The 15,893-nt window shown below is 35.2% G+C and overlaps 1 non-coding gene and 1 pseudogene across 1 annotated transcript; both read left to right on the top strand.

Moving 5' to 3' along the window:
* The first annotated feature begins 823 nt into the window (after positions 1-823).
* On the top strand, positions 824-1,427 carry LOC113766129 (annotated as a pseudogene).
* A 9,902-nt stretch (positions 1,428-11,329) lies between these two features.
* LOC113767247 lies at positions 11,330-11,436 on the top strand. Its single transcript, XR_003467963.1, has one exon. It is a non-coding gene; the product is annotated as a small nucleolar RNA R71 (small nucleolar RNA).
* The last annotated feature ends 4,457 nt before the right edge of the window (positions 11,437-15,893 follow it).

Below are 15,893 nucleotides of genomic sequence, written 5' to 3'. Positions count from 1 at the left end.
ATTGATATAAAAATTCCGTCACTAAAATCCTGGATTTTTGCTACTTTGACCATTTATTGGTTTTGCCAATGATTTCCAAAGTAGCCGTTCATCATAATAATTTTGAGGGGAAAATTGGAAGAAAAAAAAATTTTACATTCTTTTAGAGTGTTAAAAAATAGGGAGAATTGTAATTTTGGTCCCCAATCTATAATGTATGTGCGAAATTATCCCGAATCTATTTCGAAAATCAATTTTGGTCCCCAATCTATTCAATTTTGCGCTAAAGTGGACAATTGACGGAATCTCTTCAATTTCAATCGGAATTAAGTCACGTGAGATCACGTGCCGGCACCTAAAACCCGTTTTTCAATTTTTTAATTTCTAAAACACGTTTTTTAATATTTTCAGTTTTCTCTTGCCTTTTGTCTTATTAAACAAAGACATGCAAAGGATAATCTCACAATCCAAATTACTCCTCTTGTTGGCCGCTGCCTTCAAATCCCCAAAACCCACAACACGAGTAAGAAGCTCAGCTTGGCCTCCAAGTCCAAGTCTGGTTCTTGCCTTCATTAGTAATAGAGATAATCTGCAATCAACGCCAGAAACGGACCCAGTTCAACTCTCCTGCACAAACAACAGGAGCAGCAGCAGCAGCAGCAGTACTACTTCATAAGCAAGCAAGCAAGCAGCCGAGAGAGAAGAGCGGATAATAATAATTGGAAATCAATGGGATTATACAGACCAAATCATCAAAGGGATTATACTGGTAAGTATATTCTTTTCCTATTAGCCATTCTTCACCGTTGAACTGGAATGAGCATTCAATTAAAATTGGTAGGTCATGCTTACAGCTGAAACAGACACTTCATCGGTGACTATAGAATGGGCCTTGTCTCTTTTGCTCAACCATCCCGAGGTGCTAGAGAAAGCTCGAGCTTAATTGGATGCTCAAGTAGGGACTGATCGATTGGTCGACGAACATGATCTATTCAATCTTCCTTATCTTCATAACATTATTTCAGAAACACTTCAGTTGTACCTAACAGCACCAATGCTAGTGCCACATGAGTCGTCCGATGACTATAAAATTGGGGGATACAATATTCCGCGAAGGCACAATTTTGCTAGTTAATGCATGGGCAGTTCACAGGGACCCAAACGTATGGGATGATCCAACAAGCTTCAAGCCAGAGAGATTCGAAGGCTTGCAGGTTCAGCCATCAAAGCTGATTCCATTTGGGATGGGAAGGAGATCTTGCCCTGGTTCTGGCCTAGCACAGCGGGTGGTCGGTTTGGCCTTGGGATCTCTAATTCAGAGTTTTGATTGGAAAAGAATTGTCGAGGAGGAAATTGATCTGGTTGAAGGGACAGGAGTGTCCATGCCAAAAGCCAAGCCACCAGAAAAAATGTGTTTTAGAAATAAAAAATTGAAAAAGGGGTTTTAGGTGCCGACACGTGATCTCACGTGACTTAGTTCCGATTGAAATTGAAGAGATTCCATCAATTGTCCACTTTAGCGCAAAATTGAATAGATTGGGGACCAAAATTGATTTTTGAAATAGATTGGGGATAATTCCGTGCATACACTATAGATTAGGGACCAAAATTACAATTCTCCCTAAAAAGTACAACATCCATTATATTGGGAAGTAAAATGAGATTATCCCCTAGTTCAGGGGGTAAACTATGACTGACCATTTAAAATTGCAAATGTGTATTAGCACATTCTTTTCTCAGACTAGCCACCTTGCATTCGATTTTTCCCTTACACTTACAATTTAGTACTGCGACATAAAGATAAAAAAATTTCACCACCACTAAAGCTATACTGAAAGAAAAATGGGATATCTTTACGCAATCAAAGATACTAATGTACTTTGGTTTAAAAAAATTCCCCTAAAAAAATTTCTCTCTCAAGTATCCAGTCAAATCAACTCTACTGATCACATTTTCTCTCTTCAAATGAAATGTACTGAATATACTCCTAACTCCTAAGTGCGGTGCATGGATTAAAATTTAGTAGTTTCTGGGAGAAACTTTTAAATCCTGAATTTTTCAAACCAAATGTTAGGTATCTTTATGGTTTGTCATCATTATCTCCAATTATGACTGGGATGCAAAACTCTACACATGTTTCATTTCTTTGGATAATGAAGTATGGAAACTCGGAATTATTGAGCTTTGTTTAGTATGCCAATAAGGCAACTACTATGTGTATGCCAAACAGAAATTTCAAGAAATCAACAAAACATCTAGCAAATCAATTTGCTTGGTGCTGTTATGCTACGAAATATTGTGATTTTGCTTCATTTGAGACCTTGAAGAAGAAACCAAGGTCGTAACAAAATTGGTCGGTCTGAGCATTTAGCGAACATATAGTACGTCATCTATATAATAGATCAAATTATGACAGATGAGAACTGAGAATAATGCAAGTTTGAAATGGAAGGCAAGGACCAGTGAGTATTTGGCTACATGGAGAATATGTGGTCCAATATGGTTCAGTTGTCTGCCCATATCGTCCCATAACTTCATCTGTATGCCCGTTTGACGTATTAATTTGTCTTCCTTTGGCGCTCAACTCTTGTACGGAACAATGAAATGATCAAATGGTCCCCAAAATCAACCTCAGCCAAGGCTGGAAGCCTTAGAAAAACAAGGTACTTAAGTCACATTTCTATATATCTTGAAACTTGCTATAACATTTGTATATATCTTGAAACTTGCTATAATTAGCAGGTTTTGGTTCAACAAATTCTTGAACACGACTTGATAATAAAAATAATAGAGCTATTTAACACAAAAAAAAGATTAATAGAACAACAATGATTACGCGACTAAAGTATATACATATGAGACAAATATTTCTAGTTCTATCATCTCACTGGGGAAGGGTTGGACTGGATAATAAAAAGGAAGGGTGACAAGTAGGAGATTTTTGGTTTAAAACCTCTCACTTACTATAAAAGATACATTAAAAGAATTATATTAGCCCATAAAATCACAAAAGAAAAGAAGAACAAACCAAATTACCCGAGTATATTAATGAAGATCGATGGAGGGAAGGGATGAAGTTGGAGGGCCATAAAGAGAGGGGATTGAAGGAGGAAAGTTAGTAAACACTGACCGCGCGCTCTAAGGTGCAATGGTAAGCGAACACTATGACTTCTAGGAGGGTGTCAGGTAAAGGATGGGGAAGAGAAAAGGGGAGAGAGAAATAGGGGAAAATTTTTGACAATTTGGTCGTGAGGAGAAAGGAAAGAGGGGCGTAAGAGTGGCCACCAGGGTAGGTGAGGTTTCAAACCTCACCTACAGCAAAAAAAAATCTAAGAATAGTGCTATAGCACTCATTTGGTCTAATTGGGTCTGTATACCCACTAACCCCTAACACACAAGCCTCCTTAGCCTCCCCTATCAATTTTTAGCGCCGTTGCCGGGGACTGGTGCCTGATTAATTTGTTTCTTTTTGAGTTCATCTTGTTTTCATTTTTTTTTATTTTTTTCTCTTATTATTATTATTATTTTTATATAGTTTATGGCTGCTAACATTTCGTATTTTGGTGATAGACTGGATTTTATTTCTAGAAGGGGTTATGAGACTCGTGCTTTTTCTAATGATCAATTGGCTGTTGCAAAATTGTGAAACTTATTTTGTCTCAGATCATTCAACCGACATATGCCCTGAATTTCAAGATGGTCTAAGTGTTCCAATCGATACTTTTGGAGATTTTTCACCTCAATATCAAATGTGGTATGACCCTTATTCAAACGGGTATGATCAAGGATGGTGAGATGATTCCAATTTTAATTATGCGACCGGGCCAATGGATTTTCAACAGCAAGAGTCTCAACAGCCATCATCCATGTCAGGTATGTCTCTTGAAGAAATGATAAAATCAATAGCTGCTAACACACATCAACTTTAACAGGAGACAATGAATTGTCATCAAGAGACAATGGATTTTCATCAGGAGACACAAGCAAGAATGCGTAACCTGGCAGATCAAATAGATCAATTGACATCTAGGATAACGCAATTGACTTCTCGAATGAGTGAAGAATTGCCCTCACAAACTATTATCGACCATGAGAAAGATGAGAGTGCAATTACCCTAACAAATGACATGGTACTGCGAGAATTTCAAGAAGAAAGATCTAAAGATGCAGTTGAAAAGAAAGTTGAAGTGCAAGAAATGAGACCCCAATATCAAATGGTACAAGTAAATGAATCCAGTGAACAATCTCCAAATACGGTGACATCTCCTCCATTTCTTAATCAATATTTTCCTAACTTTTATTCTTTAATTCCTGTTAGTGAAATTGATTTTATTATACCAGAAGATTTTGAGTTTCATGACAGGAATAAGTTAAGAGTCACGATGGCAAAATATCTTGAACCAACAAGTGCTCGTAATGGAGGAGTGAGTGAAGAATTAAAGTCATTACTTGTTTGTTTGGTGCCATCTACTAATCCATGGAAGACCGTAGCTCGTGTGCTCAAAAATTACTCTATTTACGAGAGCTATCAGGATTATATAGAAGATGAAGCATTGAAACGAGTTACACGATTTTATCCTCCGTGAATAAACATGGCAATGTCAAGCCAAAGACATTAAAGAAAAACGCTACTTGGGAGGCAACCCAAGGCCTTTGTTTTAGTTTCCTTATATTTTTGGAGTTTTTGTTAAGTATTAGTTACATTTAGTGATTTGTTGCTTTTGTGGCAGGAAGCTGGTAGTTGGGCGTGCCCGCATCTAGTAGGCAAACCTAAGGAATGCAAGTATTTTTCTGCGGTCAAAAGACTCTCCAATAGTTAGAAGTGCCCACGCCAAATGGTCACGCTTAAGGGAGACAATTTTCGTCTGTGGTCAGAAGACTCTATAGTAGTTAGGCATGCCCACGCCAAGTGGTTACGCTTAAGGAACTCAATTTCTGAAAATTGGTCAGAAGACTCTCCAATAGTTAGGCGTGCCCACGCCAGGTGGTCACGCTTAAGGATCTTAATTTCAGACGGTTGGTCAGAAGACTCGAAGGCAGTTAGGCATGCCCACGCCTAACACAAGGGTTCCTTTATTCAAAAAAAAAGGTTCTACTTCTTTCTTCTCTTTTTCATTCTTTTTCTTTCTTTCTTTCCCTTTCCCCCCCTTTCCTGCTGCTGCCTTCTCCCGCTTTGCTGTCCGTCGCTGCTCTGTCGCCACTGCACCGAGCACCTTCCCAGCTCGCTCCAGCCGCCGTCTTCGTTCAGCCCCCGCTACTAGCCATCGTTCACCGCCGGCGCTCTCCCTCTCCTCAGTCCCTCACTGCCTATTCACATCTCTGCTCAAACAAAGGATAAAAGGAAGAACCGACCAATTTCATCTATGCCATAGCTGCTCGAGACCCTCTATTACGTGCTCAGGGAAGTTTTGTTGTCCCTTTTGTTTCATATTATATTTTTTATCTATTACATTAGGGACAATGTAAGATTTAGGTGTGGGGGGAGTAGTATATTGGTATTTTATTGAAAAAGTGCAAGTGTAGGTATTTTTGTTGGAATTTTTTGTTTTACTTAGTCAAATTTTATCCAATTTTTGCCTATCTTTGTACATATTTGTGATTGTTCCTGTTTAACGATGGTTAGATATCTCAAAATTTTCTATTGCTAAGATTTTACACTCTAAGGTGTTAAGTAAGACATGGTTGAGTTTAAGGGTATCTTTTTTGTGAATATTTGAGATTTTGTGACTTTTGCACTTTTTGTTAAACTTCTCTAAGTATTGTAAATATTTGTCTAGCAATTTTTTTATGCAAATTGGTTCAACTATTAATCTTAGTTCTCCATATTTAAGAAACGAAGCGGGTTTGTGTGGTATTTAAATTTATTTTTGGTGCTTATTTATGAATAGTATTAGGCTATACTCCGCTAGTATCGTTGCCTAGTAACCGGAGTCTTCACCACAAGTGTCGACTTTCGCGTCAAAAAGCGACGGTAGCTATGAGTATGTGGTTTTTAAGCGATGATGGCTGAGTAACTGGGCTCCTTCATTTGGCCAATGTCGGAGTTCACGTCAAAACGCTTGAATGGCTAAAAACTAAGCATTCTCCCTGAAAAAAAAATAAATCAAGTGTGGGGATATTTTAGAAAAAAATGTGTTAATAGTGAAAAATGTAAAAGTATTTGAATGAATTGTTAGCCTGCTGATTCATGAATTTTAATGTTGAGATTTTGCTTAATAGTCGAACCATTTGCTTATGGATGCTGGTTGAATATTTTATATTCTTAGATTAGTTAGTCATAATTTGAAAGAGTTCTTGATCTTGAAAGTTAACTGGAGAGATATGTCTTGAAAATTGCCACTAATACTTGACATATGTTTTAATTGTATCTTGGCAATAGAAGATTTTAACAATAGCCATTGTTTGAATTTGATCGTTTGATTTGTTGTTCTCATGCTTGAGGACAAGCATGGTTTAAGTGTGGGGGAAATTGATAGAACGCTAATTTAACATTAACTTTGTTATAATTTCCTTTCTTATTGGATTGGATTTGCATTAATGGACATGTTTTGTTTGAATTTTATGTTTAGGGGATGTTTAGCCAATTGGAGAAGGAAAGTGCAGAAATAGCAATTTTTAGAAGATTTTCCTCCAAGTAAGTGTGGACGCGTGAGAAGACATCAATCAAGTCCGGAGTGTGTGGGATTCTATGCAGGGCAGTATCATAATTCAAGTGGGAGTCGTCATTATAACTGGAAGATGATATTATCTGCCAAGTTTCTAATTAGTAATTGGGTTGGTTTAAGAGACTTTTAAGCGCTTTGTTTTGCTATCTTTTAGGAAGTTAGTTTTCCTATCGTAGGAGATTTCTTTGGAATCAATCACTACGGATTGTGAGGGAAGAAGTTGAATGCGTTTTAGAAAGCTAGAAAATAGGAAGATCAAAAGCCGGATCCCGCGTGATTACTACTTCTATGGGGAATGAAAAAGTGAGCCGAAGACTAGGAGTTGGATTCTTTTCCTTCTTTTCGGCCACAAGAGACAGTGAAAAACATTTTTTGTTCTTCTCGATGATGGGCAGTATATTTTCTTTTCTTTCGTTAGTTCTTATGATGAAATACTGGTGTGAAGTGCTTCAATTGGTGATGCACAACTAAGTTTCTTTTCTAGTCGAAGGTCAATTTGAGGATTTGGTTCCAAACATCTGTGAGATCGAATTATTTTATTTATTTCTTTTATTCATTGGTATTCGTACGTTTCCTGATTTAATTGCTTATGCTTGTTATGTTATTTGAATGTCAAGGGCCTGATATTCGAATTAACCTAATAATCTACTGTCATATTAATTGATTGAATCCGTAATTATTCAATTGATTAATACCAGTGGCGACTAGCGTGATTGATTTCATGTTAGGGAAATGTATGATCTAACTTAAACGAACCCTCGTAGCGTGTTTGTTGGTTAGGATTGGGTTTTTTTAATTATTAGTGCAATCGAGGAATTAAATCCTTCGGTCGTACTTAGAGTTGTTTCTTGGTCAGAGAAATAGTCAACGGTCGTACCTTGACTATCGAAAAAGTAAGGAAAGACTGGTTGTTTATCGTGTGTATGACAACTATAACCAATCTATTAATGAGTAATTGAATTATCTTTGCATCGATGATCAGATGAATGAACCGTATCTGAAAAGTTGCACCTTTGGCTAGAGTCGTATTGGTTATTGATTAATTCCTATTTATTTCTGTCAGTTGTTTCATTAGTTAGTTAATTAGTTATTTTATATTCTCCAAAAACCCCCCATACTTCGGACTCTGGAAGAAACGAATTATCCCCAGTCCCTGTGGATTCGACCTTACTCATCGCTATATACAAAATTTGTATTTTTTTCGAATAGGTATTTATTATTGCACAGGCTCGACACCTGTCAGTAAGTGTGTAAAGAAATTCTTACTTATTCGTTTGTTTTCCGAAGTAATAAAAACAACAGGAAAAAAATGAAAAGGACGGACAAAGACTAGGCATTCGAAATTAATTAAAAATTAGTCCTATTGAGTGTTGATGGTTATCCTAAGTTTTAACTTGTAGAAAAATTGGATTTTTGAACTACTTAAAGACTGCATTAGGATTGAGGGTTTTAATGAAAGATTTGAAATTCTCTCAAATCTTTCATAATGTTTATATTATTTAGGAGGTATTTAAATTTGTAAATTATCAATTATTTTAGTATTTAAAATATATTTAATAGTTGGTGTATTATAAATCTAAATTTCTGTTAAGCAATCAAAACAATTAGAGTGATTTAGATGGATTTTATATCTTTCATCAAATTTTTCAATCCAAATGAAGCAAAAAGTTGATTTTCCCAGTCACATCTTGAAGTATTAAAAATAAATAGGAGGAATTTGAGAAAATGTTGTATTGAGTTCAAACCCAATCAAGAATAGATTAGTATTAGATTTGGAGATGCCATTGATGATACATTTGATTTCCTGACAATATTAACCCAAAAATCTGTGACGATTTTTTTTAAATTAGTGGTTGCGAGCAAAAATATTCTTTGATGAATGTAGTCTAGTGCCAAATAACGGGTATTTTAATATACGTACAAGTTATAAAAAACCGAATTACATCCGTTCACTGCAAAAATACAGGTCAACTAGTAGTTTAGGGTATATATCGGGTCGATTCCACAGGGAAGGGTGAACAATTACCAGTATTACTAAAGCTTCTCTATTATTTAGACTATCAATGAATTATAACAAATTTAACCTACTGAAATTATACAAAATAACAAATAAAAGCTCCTTAGGTTGTGGTATCCCTAACTACTCATGCAAGTGCTATATTTGGATCAATTAGTACTACATCTAGGCTAGTTATGGTGTAATTTCCTTATGCATTTGAATCCTACTTTCGTAGTAAATCAATTATACTTATAACTAATCCACACCAATTCTCATGGTTATGAAATTAGTTACAAGTTCATTTCTTCGGTGAAATTACATGAAATGAATCACTAAAAACCACATAGGTGCACCTCTACTTTCGTGAGTGTACTCCCTATGTTTAGCACTTCTTGAACTAGTGTTAAATCTCAATTTTCATTGCAGAAACAACACCTTAGATAATCATACTTAATGGTACCAGATTAATCATGATTTAAAGAGCTAAAGTGCTAAATAACTTGCTCAAATTATAGCAGTCAAATAGACAAATAATAAACACTAACAATCCTAGAAAGTTCAACCAAACTCAAGGCATAAACGATAAATACACATAATAAACACAAAATCCAAAACTTGCATATTAACCATATTTAAGAATCCAATACAAAAGATAAAGAGTTGGAGAAGAGATAACCCATGTCACTTGAGTTTCAACTTCTCTTTCTTCATCTCCATTTTCATCATAATCTAGCTAATATACAAGAATGGAAGAGCTACACTATTCTAAACTAAACTATCCTACTACTCAGAAAATGCAAGAGCTACATCTCTGCACTCCAAGTTTCTCCCGTATGTCTCTCTATTCAATATTTGCTAGCTAGAGAGAATTTGCTATCAGAAAATCTGGCTACGCATGGATGTCCAGACCTCTCCCAATGTCTCTGCATAAAAACTGCTCAAGAGCTCCATTTTTCGAAGTCCAATTCCACCTTTTGATTCCCAAATCTCAATTTTGTTAGAATAGTCAATAACCAATGTTTTTTACTAGAAAATAAGCCACCTTTCTTGTCCTTTTGTCTTCTGAAGCATGTGCACCGAATTCCCTTGCAGCTTATGGCTGGAAAGTAGTATGAATACAAGAGAAATGGCTGAGCAATTTGCAGCTTTTCGGCCACAAAATGCGACTACACAAAACGCGGCATCAACTCGCGTTTTCAACTTGGCCTTGGTTCAACTGCGATTTTCTCTATGATGAAGGCCGAACTAGCTTTTGTGCAAAACACAAAAATTGTAGCCCTTTGAGTTACTTTACAATGCTTCAAGAATCATCTATATCGGAACTTTGTAGCCTGAGATATGATCGAAATACTATCACCTGGTCAAACCCCTGTTTCGATTTTCGACCACAGAGTGCAGCTTCTGTATTCTGACTTTTTGTCCATGAAAACAGCAGAATTGGATTTTGATGTCTTCATAACAATTGTAGGTCTCTTTCTTAGCTTTAAAATGGTATAAAGCTCACCTCAATCCGATAAGTATAGCTCCAGATATAGTTGAAATACCAAAGAGTGTCAAAACTGTCTTGAACCGCACTTCTTCACTTAAACGTTTTTCACTTCATTTCTCTTTTTTACCACTTGCATTCATCACCAATTATCTACTTTTCACCTCATTTGACATCCTTTGGTGATTGGATCATTAACCTGCAAGAAAATGAAGTTTTTACCATTAAAATCAATAGAAATGCCATATTAGCCACTTTTACAAAAGTTGTATATTTTTACCAAAACCTAGTTATTTTAGTTATACAACTAAATAATCAAACCAAAATTAACTAATAAAATGTACTTAAAAATACATAAAATAAACTCTTATCAAATACCCCCACACTTAAATCATTGTTTGTCCTCAAGCAATATAAAATTCCAACCATCAATGATCGAAAAATTGAAAATAAACATATGTAGCATTTCAACTTCATTTTCTTGAATCAAGGTAAATAACCCTTATATGATCTTTCCATTAACTTCAAGTACTCATAATATCAAACAAAGAAGAGTCAAGTATACCATAATTTTGCTAATTGAACTCAATTTCTCATTTTTACCTAATTTCACAAGCAAGCAACTCATATAGTCAATAAAAATACTAACTAATCTCATGATCAACTTCTTATTTTTTTTAAAGAGGGGATTTATTTTCTGTTTTCTTTTATATATATATATATATATATATTTTAAGCGTTAAATACTGTTTAAGTTGTGAAAAATACCTTTTGACGCGAAGATCGACATTTTTAGATGAAAACAGCCGGTTACTTAACATTTCACATACTCAAGTTGCTTTTCATACTCTTAATTCAAGTACCGTTTTACGCGAAAGTCGACATTTGTAGATGAAGACTCCCGATTACTAAGTACAAGAACCATTGGAGTAGAATAACTCTTTTTTTTTGTTTTTTTAATATATATATATAGAGAAGTAATAAAATTCCCTCTAAAGAATAATCATGACAAAAGTATGACACTTATTGACCATATTAATTTTTAACTTATAGAGGTATCTACTTCAAGCATACCTACGGTTCTCCTTGTATTACCTCGTTCGTTTGCCCATTGGTACTCCTCCCGCTGCCGCATCTACATGCGTCTTTGTTGGATAGGTGAGACCATTGTAAAATGTTTGGACTACTAGCCAATCTGGTAGACCATGATGAGGACATCTTTGTTGCAATTTCCGATAGCGCTCCCAAGTTTCATACAATGTCTCTCCTTTCTGTTGAGAGAAACTAGTTATATCCATTCTGAGTTTAGCAGTTTTTCTAGGTGGAAAGAATTTATTAAGAAAATCCTTAGCTAATTCAGCCCAAGTTGTAAAAGTGTTACGAGGATGAGATTGTAGCCAAACTTTGGCCTTGTCCCTTAGCGAAAATGGAAACAATCAAAGTTTAATTGCATCATCACTAACACCATTAAATTTAATTGTATCACAGATTTCAAGAAATTTTGACAAGTGAGAATTTGGATCTTCGGTAGCATTACCTCTATATTGAGATTGTTGTACCATTTGAATCAGTGATGGTTTAATCTCAAAATTATTGGCATTTTACCGTTTGGCCTTAAATGCTAGTTTAAGAACCTTGTGTTTCCGGTAAAAACAAATCTCGTAGAATTCACCTATTTGGTTCATTTTCCGCATTTCTTCTTCAAATAGTAATTCTATCAAGATTTCTTCTATCGGCTGCCAAACCTCTTGTTCCTCTTGATGTGGTGTATTCCTCCTTTGTCTCCGTAGTGTCCTCTCAATTTCAGGAACGAAAAGTTCAACTTCTCGATTTGATCGGTGCATACACTACAAATAAAAACAAGAGAAATTTTACAGTTTTAATTATTAAAATCAACTATAAACAACTTGAATAAAAACAATGAAAATATCTAAATTAATAGAGATGATTAGGCCCTAATATTGCCGCTCCCAAGCAACGACGCCAAAAACTCGACGGAATTTTTATATCAATGCAAGCTTAAATCCGATTTTATACTCGTTGACTGCAAGTATACAGGCCGAAATCGTAATATAGGATATGTATCGGGTCGATCCCACGATGAGCAAATTGAACAAGTACTAAGCCCTTATTTTTCTCTATTATTTAGACTTACAAATGAATTTGAGCAGAGAAAGTATATTGCTATTGTCTACAAATCTGATCTACAAATCTAGTTTAACAAATGCTAAATGCAAATGAAGAATTTTCACTCAAGAATAAATCTAGGGATGTAGCTTCCACTTATGGTATAAATAAGACAAATGAACAGATTTACCTCTTGTTATTATTCTTGTTTAACCAGGGATTCATTTCTAATATTACCAAGTCTCATTCTCATGATGAAATGGCCTAGAGTAGTTCAATTTTCCCTATTTTCATGGTGAAATACTACTACTACTCTGTTTTCTTTCATGAAATGCTAAGTAATCCACTTAAGTGTATCTCTATTTTCATGAACATACAACTTAAGTTCTACTCATGTGTTTCCATTGTTACTACCAATTCTCATTGAACAATAACAACTATAAACATGCTATTGGTGATCAATCAATAACAAGTAATCACAACTGCACAAGTAGACAAGTTAATACAAGATATAACAAGTGTAAATCACATTCAATTCATATCATTTAACCATAAGTTTCATCTACTCCTTAGATTAAGAAGTTTAACTACTCATGAATGATTTAACAATCAAACTCACAAGTTTATTAATGCAAAACATCATAAAGTACAAGTACAAGAAAGATAAAAGAAAGCTTAGCCAATTAATAGTGAAGCCCTCCAATTTCTGCTATGTTTTTGTACAAGATGATTACAAGTGAAAACTCCAAAAAATGCTTCACCAAAGAACTAGAGAGAAACTAGTTATAAGAAGGAAAACTAGCTACGTAAGGTCCTCTAGCTTCTCCCTGTGTTTCTGCATAAAAGGTGGTAGAAAGACACCTTTTTTTTTTCTTCATGATTCCAACAACTCAGATTTTGTAAAGAAAGTCAAAAGAAATATTGTTTTGACTTTCTTAACTCATTTTGTCTTCCCTTTTGTTGCAGAAGCATGTGCCACCGAATTCACTCACTTAAGATAGCTTGAAAGTTGTGTGAAAAGTGAGAAAAAATGGTTGTGCCACTTGCAGAAAAGAGAAGCAGATCCGAACCTCGGATCTGAGGGGTGAAGAATGATCCGAGCTCGGATCAAAGCTGATCCGAGCTCGGATCAAAGCTGATCCGAGGCCTTTCTCTGATGGATCCAAGCTCGGATCGTTTGTCTCGATATACATTACTCTAGAAGTACAGACGAGGGCTCGGATCGCCCTTTACTCGTACGGATCCGAGCTCGGATCTGTGCTGATGAATTTTCAGTTTTTTTTTTAACTTTTTCTCTTTTCTCTTCATGTTTGCTCCTAGTTTCTCTTGTACTTTATCCTCAGGACAATTCTTAGAATTCCTTCATCTCGTGCATGAATTCCATATATCAATATCCTTCATAATTTTACAAAATTAACACATTAATCCTCTTACTTATCAAATTTTGAGCACTTAAACAATATTTAATCAATTATCACCAAAAGAGTTCAAATATGGCTTTAATCTTCTCAAAACATACCAAAAGTTCATGCCAAACTTGTACAAAATATACGTTAAATATTCACTTATCATTTAGCAATAAACTTAACATTCTTTAAAACCAACAAGTAAAACATAAGGGGGAAAAGAAACAAGTATAACATAAACTGCAACCTCACAACTAAAACTCTCGAGAGAATTCCAATAATGATCAGCAGCCCTTCTTTCATTGATTTACTGATGATACCGTAAGAACATGGCCTAATATTGAGTAATAGAGTGTTAAACAGGCTTTATACTAATTTCTATAGATGCCTCTCCTTATTCGATCCTATTTCTTGTTTCTGTTGTTGTTTCTTTGCACATTGTATCACCTAAGTGTTTCTGGCCATGCATCACAGTAACATTGGCATTTTAGTCATTAAATCACTTTTTTTTATTGGTGTTGATAAATTAGTTAATATCTAGTGTTAACGAGGACAAGATTGTATAATTTTTTCATTCTAGAGAGAAAAGTATGATCACAAACTCTACTCCAAGGGAGCAAAATATTATTAATCCTTATTAAAACTAGTAATAAAAAGTCACAGGTTCCAAACTGAGCAAATTGAAAATTTTAAATTCTTCAATGGCTTTTTTTACACAAATGCAGAATGTGCATACTAAAGTTAAGAAAAAAAAAGTATGAATTTGCCACTTTTTGGCTGAATTTGAGTAGCTTTGCAAACATATTCGTGATTACATTGAGTAGCGACACGATTTGTCTTGAAGATTTATATGTAACAAGTGCACAAATATTTTTGACATCTGTATACATGTTTCTTTTTCAACAATCGAAATTACTGAAAACACCCAACAAAGTTAAATGAACACTCGGAGGTAATCGAAATCCTGGTGCAAGCACAATCTAAGGTAGAACCCACAAACCAATACCATCCAGCCAATTGGTAACTGAAGTGCGGTTGAGGACTTTAAATCCAGGATAACTACCCCACAATCTATCGATGTGGGATGGATGACCCACCCCTGCCCCGAGCACTCTGTATACATGTTTCTAGTGTATGTGATAAAAGTCACAGACAATTAATTCGATACTTTAACTTCCTACTAGTAGTACTAGTGATGTACGTCCATTCATGAATCCTGCCATTATACATGGGCCATAGATATTGATCACATGGTTGACTATCTCCCTCCATGGATTTGAATAATGCCACTAGAATATAAAATCCAAACAGGATATCCAAGTTGCGATAAGTTGGATATTCTATCAAATATTGCAGCCATCTTCAGCTGCCAACTAAATTATGGGGTGGACACATTTCCATGCATATTTTTATCTCTCCCTCTTTGAGAACCATGTTACGTAAATCTACCTATAAATAGCTCTGTTTTTAAACTCGGACAAGATCAGCCGGTCCGACCGATCGAACCGGGAACCAGCCAACTGTTCGATCCGAATTAACTCTAAAAATCGGATATTTTAAAACTCGATCAAACCAAGTCAAAAATCGAGTTTGACCCGGTTTGACCGGAAAAATAAGAACCTGGTGTAGAGGACCTGCCAAACCCAAAACCGTTGACCATGTGCCACGTTTGCAGTCAATACACTCGGGTTCTGCCATCCACCACCGCGCCGGTCCATCCCACCAACAAGAATCAATCAAGTGACTTTTTTTTTTTTACTTTTTTTTAAAGGTAAAATATTTTTAATATTATGTTTTGACCCCTAGGTTGTTAAAAATTATTAATATACCTCAAATATTTCATACTTTATAATTATTGTCTTAAAGTTTGGTGTTATTTTTCAATTAAGTTCATAATTTTAATTCTAAACTTATTAATGCTCATTAAAGAATATAAATTGCTACTTGATTGTTCTAATTTCTTTGTATTTTCTTGTTAAATATATTTGAAACATCAAATATATATTTCAATATACCTTTATTAATATTAACATGTTATTTGGTATTTTACATATAATATTTTAATTTTTAAATAATTTTTATTTATGACGTCATCCGGTTCAACCCCCGATCGAATCTGGTTGAACCTATTGACCCCTGACCCCTGAGCTCGACTGAGTTGATACCCAGTCCGATTCTGAAAACATAGATAAATAGAGAAGAGAATGCTCCAGCCTCCTCATCCTTCTCAT

The sequence above is a fragment of the Coffea eugenioides genome, chromosome 3 (genome assembly GCF_003713205.1).
Source record: "Coffea eugenioides isolate CCC68of chromosome 3, Ceug_1.0, whole genome shotgun sequence".
NCBI lineage: Eukaryota > Viridiplantae > Streptophyta > Magnoliopsida > Gentianales > Rubiaceae > Coffea > Coffea eugenioides.
The sequence above is the reverse complement of the archived record's forward strand: the minus strand, read 5'-3'. Positions and strand labels throughout refer to the sequence as shown.